General features: G+C 47.0%; 1 protein-coding gene across 4 annotated transcripts in view; it reads right to left on the bottom strand.

Annotated features, from left to right (window-relative positions):
• LOC135386145 (glutamate-gated chloride channel-like) overlaps window positions 1-16,028 on the bottom strand; it is a 348,962-nt gene that overhangs the window by 73,936 nt on the left and 258,998 nt on the right. For all 4 annotated transcript variants that reach the window (XM_064615906.1, XM_064615907.1, XM_064615908.1 and 1 more), the window contains exon 4: window positions 5,631-5,709. The gene's annotated coding sequence lies outside the window, so the exon portion shown is untranslated. The remainder of the gene's footprint in view (window positions 1-5,630; window positions 5,710-16,028) is intronic.

The raw sequence follows: 16,028 nt of genomic DNA, 5'->3' as shown, positions 1-16,028 counted from the left end.
ACCCAGCTCACCTCCCAGCCTCGGCATAGCTGTTATCGCGGTGAACAACCTCATATCATATCACCAATACAAAGAGCTTTGCTGTTAGACATATTGCTCCATTAGTGTTAGTGCAGCTGACACCGAATGATTAATGAGACATGTATTCGCGGTTACCTTACGGTATTTGCGCGCTTATTTTTATTGCTATACTTCAACATAAGACGAAAATAAATGCAGGTGTGTTACATAGGGGTATGTTAAGTGCGGAATGCATATCACGCCTTCCGAGGATTGGGTAAGCAAGCTTCCCTACGCGGCATGTCGTTCCTGTGACAGAGCACGCTTTACAGTGTGCTGCACCAGAATCGCAAATGCGTACACGCAATACTCCTTGTAGAGTTTGTTAGGTAGCGTTTGCTCACATTACCTAAGTTCTGCATATAGTAACGATATCTCCCATGTTGTGTGAGGAAATATACATTTTTTTTCCCCCTTTACAGAATCTTTATTTAAAAAAAGCTATGAGAGCAGCATTGATGTCGTTTTTGCACTTAAGCTCTACTTCCAGGCGGACATCGTCTCGAAGAAAGTAGGCAACTAAAATGGGACTAATTACCTAAAACTCATTAATTAACTCATTAATTAGGGGATTTGGATCTCGAGCAAAAGCGAGATAGCAGCATGAAAGACTATTTCATTTGAAAGCCATTCCATGTTTTAGAAATCCTGACACACGCACGTGCGTCAAGATATCCATCCCCGATATCCCCGTAATGGAGGATATGCAAATGAGCCGAAACCAAAACAGTGCGCCTCAGCAGCGCATCACCTTCGCAGACGGAGGCTTATCTGGCCCGGAAAGCGGTTTATTTGGCACGCAGATCGGCACCTACTCCAATCATCTCCATAGCTCTAAATCACGTGGCCCTCTGACGTGAAATGAGAGCTGTACTCTCTGCGTTCCCGGTCGCCGCGGTTTCGGTTTCGGTTCCGGTTCATTTGCGTATCCAAATTCGGGGATGAATATGTGGCGACCACCTACCGTCGATGACGACGATGTCCATCGCAACAGCGGGCACGCGCTACGCGCCCGAATAAACAGTTGACCTCTGGGCTTCCTCCTGTGTGGCTGTCTGCTAGCTAGTTCCCACAGTTGGTGACCCGAACATTCGAACACGTCGGACTCTTCGGCCTTCTTACCACCCTAAATTCTCCATCTTCTGCACCAAGCTTCCCAGGCCCACTCAACGTCATTCCCAGGAGGAAGCTGCCTTTTCCACCCCGCAACAGAGGTCACTCACCGCACGGCACACCACCACCATGCGCCAATTCCACCTTCGGCAGCCATCGCAGTAAGCACCACGTCATCAGGTCAGCTTGGAAGGTTCGCACCAACGCCACCTCATTACCACCGCAGTACCATCACCTGCTGGCCGTGACACCAGAGCCTCGTGCTCGCCGAGCGGTCGCGCTCGTCACGGCAGCCGACGTCACCCTCCCTGCAGCCGACGTCTCTGCAGCTCATCAGCGCGGCGAACAACGCCACACACGCGCAGCCAACACGGCTTTCAACCTCTCTACAACCAACTTGTCAACCTCTCTTCACGGCCCCGCAAATCTCTTCACGGCCTCGCAAACCTTCTGGCGCACATCGCCAAGCTCTTCCAAAGCGACTCAAAGCGACTCACGCGACTCAAAGCGACTCCTTCAGCACCGCACCTGCCTCCCATCATCGCATCACCCATCTGCGTTCCATCCCATGCTGCGTCATCACCACCTTCCTTTCGGAAGCTCCCACCCGCCTGCACAAGCGCGGGCTCCTGCTTCTGCTGCAACCTGCCCCACATGCAACCTGCAACCACAGCTGCCGCTGTGTCTGGGCGGGGGAGTACCTGTGGCGACCACCTACCGTCGATGACGACGATGTCCATCGCAACAGCGGGCACGCGCTACGCGCCCGAATAAACAGTTGACCTCTGGGCTTCCTCCTGTGTGGCTGTCTGCTAGCTAGTTCCTACAAATACGTTAAGGCTCGTGCGTGTTTCATGATTTTTAAAACGTGGAATGGCTTTCAACTGGGGTCGTCGCTCATTCTGCTATCTTGCTTTTGCCCGAAATCCCCTAGTTAAAGAGTTCATTAATGAATTTTATGTAGTTAGTCATCTTGTAGTTGCATACTTTCTTCGAGAAGATGTCCACCTTGCCGTAGAACTCAACTGAACTGCAAAAAACGACATCTATGCTCCTCTCATAGCGTTTTACAAAAAATCTGTAAATAATAAAAAAAAACACCTTGTACAGTCAAACTTAATAAGACCTACTGCACAGACTTCACTTTCTGACTCCTACACCATTATGCGGCTCTGTCAATTAGCGTAGGGCGTTCCCATGTGAACAGAAAATATAGCGGCATTTTCAGGAATAGCAGTGAGGCGTGGCATGGCTCGGCAACTTCACAGTCTCGTAGGCACGCGTGATCATAAACGACGTCCAGTTGATAAATGGCCCGAAATTGAAATTTATAGGATCTACGCATGAGGCTTCGTGAATGAAATACCAGCGGTTTCCGTCGTACGCCTCTTTATTTCATTTATCGCACGAAAAGAGCAAATGGAAAAGAAAAAAGAAAAAACAAAACACAACCCTGGACGCTATCTGCAACGGAAAAGCGCCTGTTTGACAGCATGGGTTAGTAAACACGTCAAGCAAATATAGTGAGTGATCCTTCCTCCATTTCTTCTGTTCGAGGGCCCTAATGTCCATTTTTTTACTCTAATGTTTGTACATCGTTCAAAGTAACCTCCTTAATCGAGAAATACATGTAAAACCAAGGTTCCGCATGCAAAATTGAACATTTCTTCTCCATTCAGAATAAAAATAATACGAAACATATGAGGCGTGAATGATAACAGCGCTTCCCCCTTCTAGCGGAGCCTCCTCATCGAGTACTTTCGCTACGCAATCCAGTACAGTGCACCAGTCTGCCTATTATTTTCTCCATCTCCGCCCAACCAAAACACGGTGGCGGCCAATTTCACGAAAACCAAACACACGCTCGGAACCAACCTTACTTAACCATATTAAAGGAAAACACGCCGGTTTCACGATGAACGTCAAGATCCGCCTGGATGACTCCATTATACGCATCGCCACAACGACCGGACGAACGGACCAGATGTTTACCGGCGCGAAGTGGGTGCCGTCGCCACAACAGCCAGGCAAAGGGGTTCCAAGGGTTTCTTTCTTCCCAGGGATCCAAGGCCGCGAGCTTTATCGCGCTGCTTTCGTGCTTGTTGTCTTCCGGTGTGCGTTAGAAAGAGCTATTGTGCCGTTCTGCTTCAAATAACTTTGGAACTCTGCACTCCGGGAAAGTTTTGAAGTGTTCTGGAAAAAACGCTATGTGCCTTCCGTTATAATCGCTTTGCTGTCGTGTTTTATCGCTGTTTTCAGGAAACGGGAGTGAGGCGGGAGCCACGTGAATCGATAGCGAGATAGCTTCGTGGCGTGGAAATGATGGGTCCAACGATTTTTGATATTGACAGTCAAGAGCGCTATTTCGGTGATGTGATCTAAGTCAGATTTTCATTTTATTATTATTATTATTTATTAATCCATCAAGGGGCCTTTGGGCCATTACATGAGGGAGTAACGTAGTAACACGGAGTAACACGTATGTAACACACTGGCACTGTACATCAAACAACAAACATACACTGAAAAAAACAAGGAAAAAAAACCAGCAGACAGAAAAAGATTATAACAAGATGAAAAGCAAAGAATAGATTAGAGAGCGATGATGTGCGTGTACATGGGGCGGCAATGATCTAGTAAACTCGGCGATTAATGCGTTGGTAAATTGGATATGATCCGATCATTTGACAGACCTGTTAAGATTCTGTTTTTCAGCAAATAGGATAACCGTACTTGGAAGCGAGTTTCCCATTTTCTCCCTTTGATTGGTTTATGGATAACTAAATTCTTTCCTAAAGGAAACGGTGAACTGAAAACACGAGGAGAATCAGGCAAGAAATCACTTAGCGGAAAAAACCAATACGAGCGCTACCTCACTCTTCACTTTACCTAATTGCAGATGCTGGAAGACCAGTGCCTATAATGCTAGAATGAAGACATTTCCAATAGATGAGATTAAATTACGTTATTCATCACAATGCAAATAAGAAGTGAATTTTATCGACTCCTTTTGGTAGCGCATTAATACGACCGTACGCACAGAGTTATCCGAATTTAACACACATGACTATCTGCAGTGGATTATAAACGACGTCTATCCAGCTGCAGGACTTCAGTAAGCACTAACCACTAAACGCATGCAAGGATCGAGAAATCTGGTGGATGTGCTGTGACTGCGATTCACTCCGACAAACATGTGACGTATGTGATACGGGACAGCTATTTTCTTTCAATTTTTTAAAATAATTTTATTTACTTTACTGGATATTTAATCGAACGGAGTAACCGGTTCACTTCATGAGCGCCACATTCCTAATTTTATTTTCATTACACCAAACTAAACCAAACTCGAGAAAGCTCGGGAATTGCTCGGAAACAAAGCACGCTATAGGCTCAGTTGGAGACCGGCTCATCGGACATCGTCTGAGGCACAATGCTTTTCGAGTAGCAGCATTCCTGTACAAGATAGGTGTCGCTGTAACACCTAATCGTCCAACTTGTCGAACACCGGAGGCCGCGGGCCACCTGGTGATGCACTGCAAAAGTTTCACAGCCTCTGAAGTGTGCCCTACTGTACCGCCGACCACTCAACGTGAAGAAAGTGCTGGGGGACTGGTCGAATCAGCAAAGACAATTCGCATTTTGCGCCCTGGCGCGCTTTCTGAAAGACATATATAGGTGCCGCGGCCATCCTTTCAGGCTCAAGGCTCACAGTATCCCAAGAGAGGTATCAGCGTCATATGAAATCTGCTAAATGTTCTGGAGCAGCAGACTGCACCGGAGCGGCAAACGTCTTCATTTTTCTCTTCAAGTTGTCTCTCTTTCTTTGCTAGGAAACAAAAAAGCAAGGGCTACCAGAGTAGGATACGACGGGGTTAAAGACGTAAATGTTTCGGAGAAGTGCTCTACAGTTAACATCGAACGACACACCCCGCTGGTGAGCTTTCCAAAATGATGACACGGTTGAAAATGTTGGGAATTTAGCACCTTCTACAGAAATGTCTCATTCCATGTCATCGTCACTTCTTCATCATTTATTGTTGCTGTTGTTGTTTCCCGTTCCACAAACTTCACTGCTCATGCATTCTCGAGGATTCTGCGTAGACCTCGCAATGTCCAGCGCTATACCAGAACCCGGAGACTGCATCTCCATGTTTTCATTTTTTGCACTACAATTCAATTGAATTCAAACCAGGGACAAAGGACACGACAGACCATCTAAGCTGCACCTACACACGGCATTCTGACTACCGCAACAACAACAACAGATAAATTAATAATGATGAATGGGAATATTCGCCACACCACGGTGCAGACGAAAGCAGCAGCAAGTGCACGAATATATTAGCGATATTGGCTCAACACGGTGAGCATGACATGTCGTCCGCTGGGACATCGGCTTAATCTCTTAGATATGTGTACGCGCAAGGGAGTAACGTTAATGGAGCGGAACTGACCGTGTCGAGAGAAGCGGCTTTAGCGGCTATCCATTGGGGGCAGCTCCGACCTCCTGGCGGCTGAGCCACGGCATCCAAGCTGAAAGAGAACAGAGGAGTAAACACAGTAGAAACGTCTCCCTAACAGTAGAATCACGGGTACGCATTGAAGATGGCATGCAGGCGATGTAATGTTCGAATTGGCTGGCGGGGTTCCATTATTTGTGTAAATAAACATATTTGATAAATGTTTGTAGTTTCTAGTTCCCACTTTGAAATTTTGTAATATGTTGTTCAGAAAACCGCTGTGAAAGGCTTCCTTCTCCGTGAACGTAACTGATATCATAAGGTGGAGCAACTTGAAGATGGGGGGTTGTTGAGGACAGTTTCGGTGTTCGTCGCCGTATTTTCTTTCAAACAGGCGTTTTTCATTTCTGACAGGATAGTTGATACAGGCGATGTGTATGCCCAAAGTGACCCCTTCATTTCGCGAGTGTGGTTTTGCTGTAGCACGACACGCGCTGCCGCGTTTCAAAAGGGCTCGAGGTAATAAGATGCTCTTTTCTTCAGTAATAACGTTTTGCAAATTGTAACTTTCAATGTAATCTCTCCTGTCGCGTACAAACAAGATATGACCATCCCCATTTTTTTCTTTATCACATCACATCACAAGATATGACCACACCAAAAACGAGAAACATCAGTGCTTAAAGTTCCGTGAAGGGTGAAAAGGCCGCACAAGACACACACTACGCTTTTAGTATGAACTGCAAACAAGTCCATGTCGCCACAGTGTTCCAAAATATGATGAAAGAAGGAAGTCCCTGAAAAGGTTAGCCAGCTGTAGGACTCGACCCCACATCTTCTGGATTACCGGTCCATGGCTCTTACTAGTTGAGCTAACCTAACACACCTCCCCAGCGACTTCCAAGGGTGCGTCACCTGAAGGAACAAACCACACCCACTCTCTCACACACACTCACTTTCACTCTTACATGTTTTTCTCACTCATCCACACATTCATACGACGGGATCGACGCAAGCGGCGTCATCATTAATTCCTTAGGCACTTGAGGCTAGTTCGAGGGACTATGCTATATAGCCTACCAGTCTTGCACGGAATTTCACAGACGCAAGCACAACGACTGCGGTGTATTCTAGCACGGAGCTTAAGGTTATGTCTTGGCGTCCCGAGAACTGCGGAAACGCGGATGGTGATAGCAGAAGCCCGCGAAATACCCATTGAAGTCTTACGGCAGAGGGAGACCATTCGCCATTACACATTACTTGCGCCTCAGAGCACACCACCACCGCCATCCACTAATAGCAAAAGTTTGTCGCCGGAAGCAATGTAACGCATACAACTGTTTCATGGAAGTGAGACCTAAGGTTCCCCCGATTTCTGCAAGATCAGTGGTGTCCACGACGCCTCCGTGGTCGCTTCCAGTACCATCGATCGCATTGTCAATTGTCAAACGAAACCAAGTGCCTACATCAGTTCTGAAACAGCTTGCAGCGGATATGATGCACAGTCAATATTCTGACCACCACTGCAGTTTTCACTGACGGATCATCCCGTCATGAATGTTCATCGTCTGCATTTGTTATTCCAACTGACGGTGTGTCACATGGATACCGTCTCTCACACCGCACATCATCAACGTCGGCTGAGCTATATGCTATCCTGTTGTATCTACGTAAGACGTCCTGTGACGATCCGCGGGCATGGGTCATCTACTCAGATTCAAAGGCTGCTCTTCAATGTATAGCCACCATGGGAATACGTGGATCGCTCGCCCCAGTTGTCGCTGATATCCTCCATCAGGTTCAGCATCTAAGCGATCACGGTCATCATATATCCCTGCAGTGGGTCCCTGGTCACTGTGGTTTGAGCGGAAACGCTCGCTAGCTCGCTGAGTAGCTCGCTAGCAGTGGAGTCGGGACATCACTGACAGGTCTCTCATGTATTCGGTGGATCCCACTATGTCCTTCTCAGTTCCTGGCCGTTTACCATGCTATTTTACGTCCCTCCTGCAAAGGCTTCGTCTCAACGTAGCCTTCACTCCCCAATTCAAGTGCCGAATCGGATACTGTGACAGCTGCCTATGCTCCAAATGTGGCGTCGTAGCGAACATTGAGCACGTCCTAATAGAATGTAAGCTGTATACGAAACGGAGAGGCGGCAACTCTGTTCTCAGCTGAGTGGTGCTAGCCGACAGACGTTCAAACTGGCTGCAATTCTTGGCCCATGTCAGAGCCATGTGCAACACCGTCGAGGTCTACTGATGTTCTTGGAGTTCCTCTTGGCTATCGGCTTGCTCCAGACGCTGTAGGGTACTCCCCGGCATCTCAAGGGCCATTGGCGCTTCTTTCATGTGCTTCTTCCTTTTGTGTGACGTAGCGTTGCGCAACCAGAGGACGGGAGTTCAAGAGTTGTACTTGCACATAACTTCATTTTCATATTTCCCATCTCATGTTTCTGGCGCAATGGGGTAGTGTACTGCTCTCAAGCGGTGAATCACCCCAGGCCATAGTCATGATTTATTTGTTGTTGTTGTATGTATTTGTCCTTTCTATATGTTCCAGCCTCAGAACATCAAGTGCCATAATGTCCAAAATACGATGTCATCGTGAGGTCGTAGCGTCACTGCGGTGTGGAAATATACAGGGTGTCCAAGCTGACGTGCACCGGTGTCTAAAAAAACACGGTGCGTCATAAGCCAATGAAATCTGCAGAATATTTGGGGAATCCCGTGTTCTAATTGCCTGCATTTTTTCACGATGACTGAATACTTAATTAGGCGCAACTAATTAGAACTTTTGAGTATTCGTCTTGGGGCCGAGATATGAATTGGAAAGTTGTAGAGCGTGTCGAGAAGCACCCATCACAATTGTTTCCCACAGCGTACGCCTTGAGTGGAATTTTTGTTTTTTTTTTTCCTGGTAAGAGACAACGCGCGGGAAATCCAAAAGTGTACCACGTGACACGAGGCGAGCGCACCTACGCGTGCGCATCGATTTCAGAGCTCCTCAAGCGTACAGAAAAACTACTACATTCGTTATCTGCCGAGAAGCGACCTTGACGTGAGCTCTGACTCTGTCTCACTCTAACATGCGCCTAATTAATTACTCAGCCACCATGAAAAAATATTAGAACACGGGGCTCCTCACAATATTCTGCAGTTTCCATTCGCCTGTGATGCACCGTGCATTCTTGTTCTTTTTTTTTTTTTTTTATGGCCCGGCGCACGTTATCTTGGACACCCAGGATGTGCATCACTGAAGCCTCTGTTTCTGTTACTGGTAAGCAAAAATCGTTAACTGAAACCCATCACTCCTGGCCAAGAAGTCGCGTACACAGAACTTTCGTGTTACTTGTGTAGCACATGGTGCAAAACACAAGTGGTAGCTCACTTGCGTTCATGATTCGGGGTTAATCGCCGCTGCATGTGATTTTCTCACAGGGTCTGGGTCGGGGTGACGTTGAGTAGACGAGCGGTCCGCCCGCCTATAGACTGGCGGCACGTTGCCCGGGAGGAGAGGGAAAAGGGAGGGATGGGGAGGGAAGTTTGCGTGGACTGCATGGTGCCCTGCAAGTACAGATCGATGCGTCAATCTAGCTACGGCCAGGAGGAGATGGCCCGGTAGCGGGAATAAGTGGCGGCATGTGCTACCGTGCAGCTGCCAGTGTGTTTACTTTTAAAACAGACAGCCTGTGGGATGTGGTAGCACCAAGTACGTGTTAGAGCCTCTGGCATATATTCTTGTGGAAATATGTTTCGTATCATTCCGGCACATTAAAGCATGTCGTCAACTAGCCACACGCAACAGCGTGTCGTCAACTTACCCATAATGTGGGGCAAGCTGAGAAAAATATGTAGTTTGATGTTTTTGGTTCGCACGCAGTCATTTTGTTTGCCACTACAACGAACTGGGGTACATTTGTCAATGGTTTTGGAAATCTGTTAAGTACGTATGGCAAAGTTTGGATACTAATTATCACATATATTACAAAATACAACTGTGTTCAGCATCAACCCTCATAATCTGTTTTTGTTTTCGAGGTACTTTGTTCTTTGGGACAAAACAAATATGTCGTCGATGTTGAAGACAGCTCTATTTCTGCAGTATCTGTTATAATTATTACTTTTCTATTACTACTTCTATTATTACTGCGAAAAATATTACTCACAATGCTGTAGTCACGATTTATTTGCATAATATAAAAACTCCGAGACTAAGGAACACGAAGGGACAGACACAACACGAAGTCTCGGGGGGGGGGGGATATGTTTAATGCAAAGTAAGAAAAAAAGGGAAGGGAAAGGTTAGCCACGGTGTGGGCTTGCTATTCCCTAATGCTTTCAAGCAAACAAAAGAAAACAGCTGGGATACAGAAAATTATCAAAAAATGCAGACGAAACAGCTCCTTCACTAATCGTTGCGCATAGGACGCATCAGAGAATGCCCAGGAGTTTAGATTCCCGAAGGAATCGTGTCAGCGCAGACGTGACTTCAGCGTGCTTGGAAGGGCCAAGTAGCACCGCGAGGGAAAGCTCTCGGTAGCCTAGATGAGCAAGGCGGCGCCGGAGACTCGATCGGCGATCTTCGTACCGCTGGCAGGCAAGGAGAATGTGTGGCACATCGGCTTCTACGTTGCACGTTGGGCAAAAGGTGATGGGTGCTGATTCATCTTAAATAGGAGGAGAGGAGTTCGGGCCACATTCAGCCGCAGCCGATGAAGCAGCGATTCCTCGATGCGCGGGATGCGGCCAGGCACAGCATATGTCATTAAAGGGTCAATGGATTTAAGGAAGGCATTGGTTCGTATAGCTTCTTGCTGAAAGAGCTGTGTGCGGTTGGCTGTGTGCGCTGTGTGTGTGTTGGCTGTGTGCGGATTTTCAGCTGGCACATAGAGTGCGCAAGGGGAAAGACAGTTGGTTGCTCAGCGTCGTGGGCTTGCCGAGCAAGAGCGTCAGCACGATCATTGCCTGAAATTCCGACATGGCTCGGAATCCATTGGAACACCACTGCGTGTCCCAGTGATACAAGTTCAGAGTGCAGGGCGATGATCGTAGTGTAGGTGTTACTGATGACTGCGGCAGAGTAAGAGGCCAGCGCCTCCAGAGCCACTTTACTGTCGGTGAGGACCGACCAGGCCCTGGGCGCACACGAGGAGACATGTCTCAAAGCGGCCAGTAGTGCGAATGCCTCGGCCTCAGCAGATTACATAAGAGGGAGCTTGAAGCCGTGCTCAGCTCCATCCTCTGGGATGCAGAAGGCAGCAGACGACCCAACTAGAGAGACTGAAGCATCGGTGTATATTTGGGTTCGATGCCGGTGGTGACTGTAGATGTGGAACAAGGTCAGTTGGCAGGCCACAGCTGTTGGCACAACCTTCTTTTTCCTAAGGTCCGGAATTGACGTTTGTACAGTGGGGTAGTGAAGTGTCCACATGGGTGGCGCAAAGGAGGTCCTGGCGGAAGTTGAGGGGATGTTGCTTCGTAAACGGCAAATAGCTTGACCGAATGCAGATGCGGGATAACGTTGCGCAATGTCACAGAGGTAATGGGCTGGATGGCGGGCAAGATAACGTGTGTACGCGTGCAAGGCCACACTATCGCGAATAATAAGCACCGATGGCTCGCGTGCCTCCGCCAAAACAGAGAAGGTTTCCGTTGTCTTTGGCACTCCCAAACAGAGACGGAGACTTCTGGCTTGAATATTGAGCAGCTCCCGCTCGTGAGCGTTGGAGAGCCCATAAAGGACAGGCAGGCTGTAGCGCATAACCCCAAGCAAGAGGGAGCAGTGCACACGATGGAGGTCAGCACAGGACGGGCCCCATGTGGATCCACAGAGGTGCCGGAGCACATTACAGTAGATGCGGGCGCTAGCAGAAAGGGAGTTGATCTGCCGCGACCATGTCAGTCCCCTGTCAATGATGATGCCTAGATACCGATAATGCGAGACGTAGTTCAGTCTAGAGCCAGCTAGTCTCGGGGGATTTTACATTATGCATCATCTTCACCAGCTCGCTTGCTTCCTAGCCATTTTTTTCATTGACGATTTATTTGTTGTTGTTGTGGTTTGAACGAGATAAATATATTGAGAAAAAAATTATCTCCTTGGTCGCGATTCATATTTTGTTTATAGTAAAATCTTGATTCACTTATGTACCCCATTTTATAGCTTGACTTACATAGTAACAAAATAATAAACATTATCGAGCACTACTATATTCGTGACTTTAACAACAAAAACTTTATTGCGAAATGATGACTGGGGAGTTTCATCACCATGGGCGATACTCTAACGAATGTTACTATGTAATGCTGTGTTATGAACGTTAATATTACGAGCGAGGCTAATACAACCCAGAGCATATCGGTGGGTGTGAAAGAGCAGGTGCTTTCTTTTTCAGTGCGCCTCCGCATTCGTTCGTTTTTGATGTGAAATACCAAAATAACATCCATAAAAGTGGGTTTCCCAAACAAAGAAAGTAAAGAAGAATTTATACTTGACATATTTTGATGCGCGATGTTTGATACCACGATTTCATTAGTCTATACGTCTCCTTTCGGTTTCATATTCAGTGCTTAGTTGTATTTATTACAGGTGCAAGGAAGGAAATACTTGTAACTTCAAGTACACTTCATACCTGCACTAGTACAGGTACAAACAGACACTGATCTGGATGCCCTGATATTCTTTCTAGATGTATATCTTCAAATGTATTTTGATTCTTTGGACCTTGAGTTATTTTTTCCTTAGGCCACTTTTTGGTAGTCTATTGACAGCCAGTTTGTCTCCAGAGTCACATCTTTCGTTTTAATACAATTTAATTTTATTTAATTAGTATTGTATCATTACCTATCATGAGCATGTAACACGCAGCTAAAAGTGCTACGGAGTAGCCAGCGTAGTACGTTTGTATTTTTTTCAGATGCAATAAAAATGGGCATTGAAGCAGTGAAACCTTATATCAAGAATTATTCAACTCACATACTTTTTTTTCTTCTTTATGACATCACCATCAACACCAGGAATTATTGTGGCTGCCACGGGCAATGTCAGAGATATCAAATTCAAATATTAACTGGGATGAAAGCGAAACCGGTACATGTATTCATCTTGCGACAAGCACCTACGTAAGGTGTGGAAACGTCTGTGTCAACCAAACTTTGTAGAATATATAGAAGGGTACAAGATACAGCAAACCGCCAACGAAATGTGAAGGAAATGTGTTCGATGTTCTTCTTCTGGGCATCGTCCACATCATTTTTTTTAATTCTGTGTTAGCGCCGCGAAGCAACTGTTGCTATGAGCGGCGTACAGACGTGGACAGATGGAGAGAGGACAGCAGGAAGCAGTAGGGGAGAGGGGGGTTTTTATGCGTCCCGGGCCGACTTCAGGGGGAACTGTGCCGACATTCGTCTGGAAAGTATTCGGAAAACCCAGGGAAAACCTCAGACAGCACAGCCGGTGACAGGATTCGAACCCGTGTCACCTCTCAGTCTCGGCGTGGAAAGCGATCATGCTAACCACTATGCCACGGGAGCTGGTCCTCATCATTGGCATGGTATTTAAAAGGTTAGAGATGACGTGTAAAGGTTCATGCGTACTGCGGGTCAACAACCCGGAGAGTATCCTACCTGCACTAACGTCCCTGCTGTTGGCCCACACTACTCATGAACCCTTAACACGTCATCTCTAACCCGTTAAATACCATGCAAAATGATGAGAACGGTGCCCAGAAGAAGAACAGTCTCTGTCCGAAACATTGGCGGCAATCGCCCTGAGGCACTTCCCTGCACGTTTGCAGAACATAGGTGCTGGGCCCATGGTCCAGTAGCGTCCATATGCACTAAGGTCTCCGTCCCCTTTGGGATTTCCTGTCATCAACAGGCCTCTCCACCCTTCTTTGATCACCTGAATTCTCATCTCCATCATCACCTCTCACTGTCTACAAATGGCACAGTGGCAGCGCCCACCCTACTGGCTGGCATTAGCCCCATTTCATCATCGTCTCTTTATGTGTGTGTATGTGTGTAGAACATAGTAGGAGCACACAAGCTATAGTTGCACACTCTAAAAAAAGGTAAAAATTTCTACCCATCTGGGTAGAGCGGTATTGCAACGACATTTCGACTCAAACGAAGTTTACCTTTTGGGTATAACTGCAGAGTAGAAACGTACTACAGAGTACAAACCGTCGTTCTACTAGCTTGGGTAGGAAATGCTACACTTTTTGACTTAGAGTAAATGTGAGAGAGAGGAGCTGAGGGAAAGAGACGCCGCCGCTTCTACCCGTGGAGGAGAAGGCGCGCGTGGATTGGCCCGGAATGGTAGAAGTACTGTAGTTCTACGTTCTTGTCGTTCGTGACGATGCCCACTTGAGTGCGTCCAACAACGTCAAGCTAGTTCGACACCCCCCTCTACCATCTTGGGTAGGAAATTCTACCTTTTTCTCTTAAAATCTGGTGGAACTGTGACGACTGTATGAAGGGAGTTGCCTCAGGACAGAAGCCGCCGATATTTCGAACAGAGACTGTTCTTCTTCTGGGCACCGTCCTCGTCATTGACATGGTATTTAAAGGGTTAGGCGTGACGTCTTTAAAGGCTCATGCGAATTGTGAGTCAACAGCCCGGAGGGAAGAAAGGGTCCGTACGGGCTTCTACGGCCGGAGTGAGTGAATGGCCGCTTTGTTAGAGTGTGAAGGGGAACTCTACCGGTGGAGCAAACTCTACCGGTTCGCTGGTTTTCTACCCATCTACGACTGTATGATCTCCTGGAGCATATTGGTTGGGGGATACAGATAGAGTCACCAAATAACGGTCGCACCGGTGCGACCAGCAGCTCCATGACGCTTGGTCTGTGTTCGCATTGAACACTTGATATTGTGTGTCCACCGCAAGGCTCGTCTCAAAAGATGGCTTCAACCCGTATGTCCTTGAGGCAACTTCGATGGGCCCACGGCGCGGGTTGTCGGTGCTGCTCGGGCCAACTCCCCAGTACTCTCTCGACGCCGAAAGGTCGAAAGTCTAGTTTATCGAGGGCGTTCTTCAACGTTTGTAGACTGGAGTCAAAGGGTAAACAGGTGACCAGCGCGCGCTTCGTTTCCTCCAGGGCCCCGCAAGTTCAACAATTAGGGGAATGAACGACACCTATCTTACCTAGGAATGCTGCTGCTAAAGGGGCATTCAGTCGCATAGGCGACGAATTGCGAACTGTGGCATGGGAGGCAGTAGGTGCAGTTTACGTCGTACGAAGAACGAATGTTACATGATATCACACTGCCACACGATCCTAGACAGCCGATTTCGTAATAATAATGCGTAATAAAGGCAAATAGTTTGCGTCAGATTTCAGCATCTCCTTGAGTCTGAGGAGTTTCCATCGAAGAACCAAAGGGACGAGAAAACAGCCAAGAACTTCTCAAACTCAAAGGCGATGCTACCATCGTCCAACCAAACTTGGTTCCCGTTGAGCAAACTCTTGACATCTCCGCATGACATAACCTTACCCGCGTTGAGTGTGAGAGCCAAGCAAAACAAGATAACACTTACGTCACATTTAACATCGTACCAAGGATTTGGATTTGAATATCAAACCAAACATTCCCAGCAAAAACATCACCTTTGTGTTTTTTTTTTTTTTCCGGCTATACAGCTTCATAACCGAGCAAAGAATAATAAGCGCAGCAGCATATTATAAGCCCTCAAGTGCTTATGAAAACATAACAGAAAGGAAAGCCACCTCTATTTGCATACGAAGAACTTCGATATTTATTTCCCTCAGGACGAGAGGCTTCTCTTTCGAAGCAACGGCTGTTTGGAAGCTGCATGTCTTAGACTTGTCTAGCTCGGCGGTTCTAAGAAAAATTGTGCCAAGCTTCCTGTTCTTCTGCCTTTTCCGTGGCTGTAGACACGACAAAAAGGATTGATTTATTAACGGTACTGTACTGAAGGGCAATAGGTTGTGCTCTTCTTGGCACGCTTAGCGTGTCTTATTTCAGGAACAATCGATCGACAACAATGGCTGCATACACTTTAGTACGCACAGGCCTATGTTAATTGAGGCAGGCACAGTATATATTTGTGTAACTCACTGTATATACAGGGTAGGCGTGACCTTTTGGGACATTCGGTGGACAACTTTGACACAGTGAAGCGCAGAAGGACATAGTCCATTGGTGGATAAGGGAGTGGAAAGGCGTCCTTTTGTGCTTCACCGCGACCAGCCGCGACAAAAATATGTAAACCGAAACCAATTAATTACTCAGCAAATGTCCCGCTTCGGTGGCAGATTTTTCTCTAAAAGGTGTCCACACAAGTTCCCAAAAGGGGCTATACCTATTTTAATGCCGACGGTGTCCTGCTTTAGAAGTTATGTTTTTTACGAAACTCATTTGAATTTTT

This window comes from Ornithodoros turicata, chromosome 2 (assembly GCF_037126465.1).
Source record: "Ornithodoros turicata isolate Travis chromosome 2, ASM3712646v1, whole genome shotgun sequence".
NCBI lineage: Eukaryota > Metazoa > Arthropoda > Arachnida > Ixodida > Argasidae > Ornithodoros > Ornithodoros turicata.
This window is presented reverse-complemented; position numbering and strand designations above follow the sequence as displayed.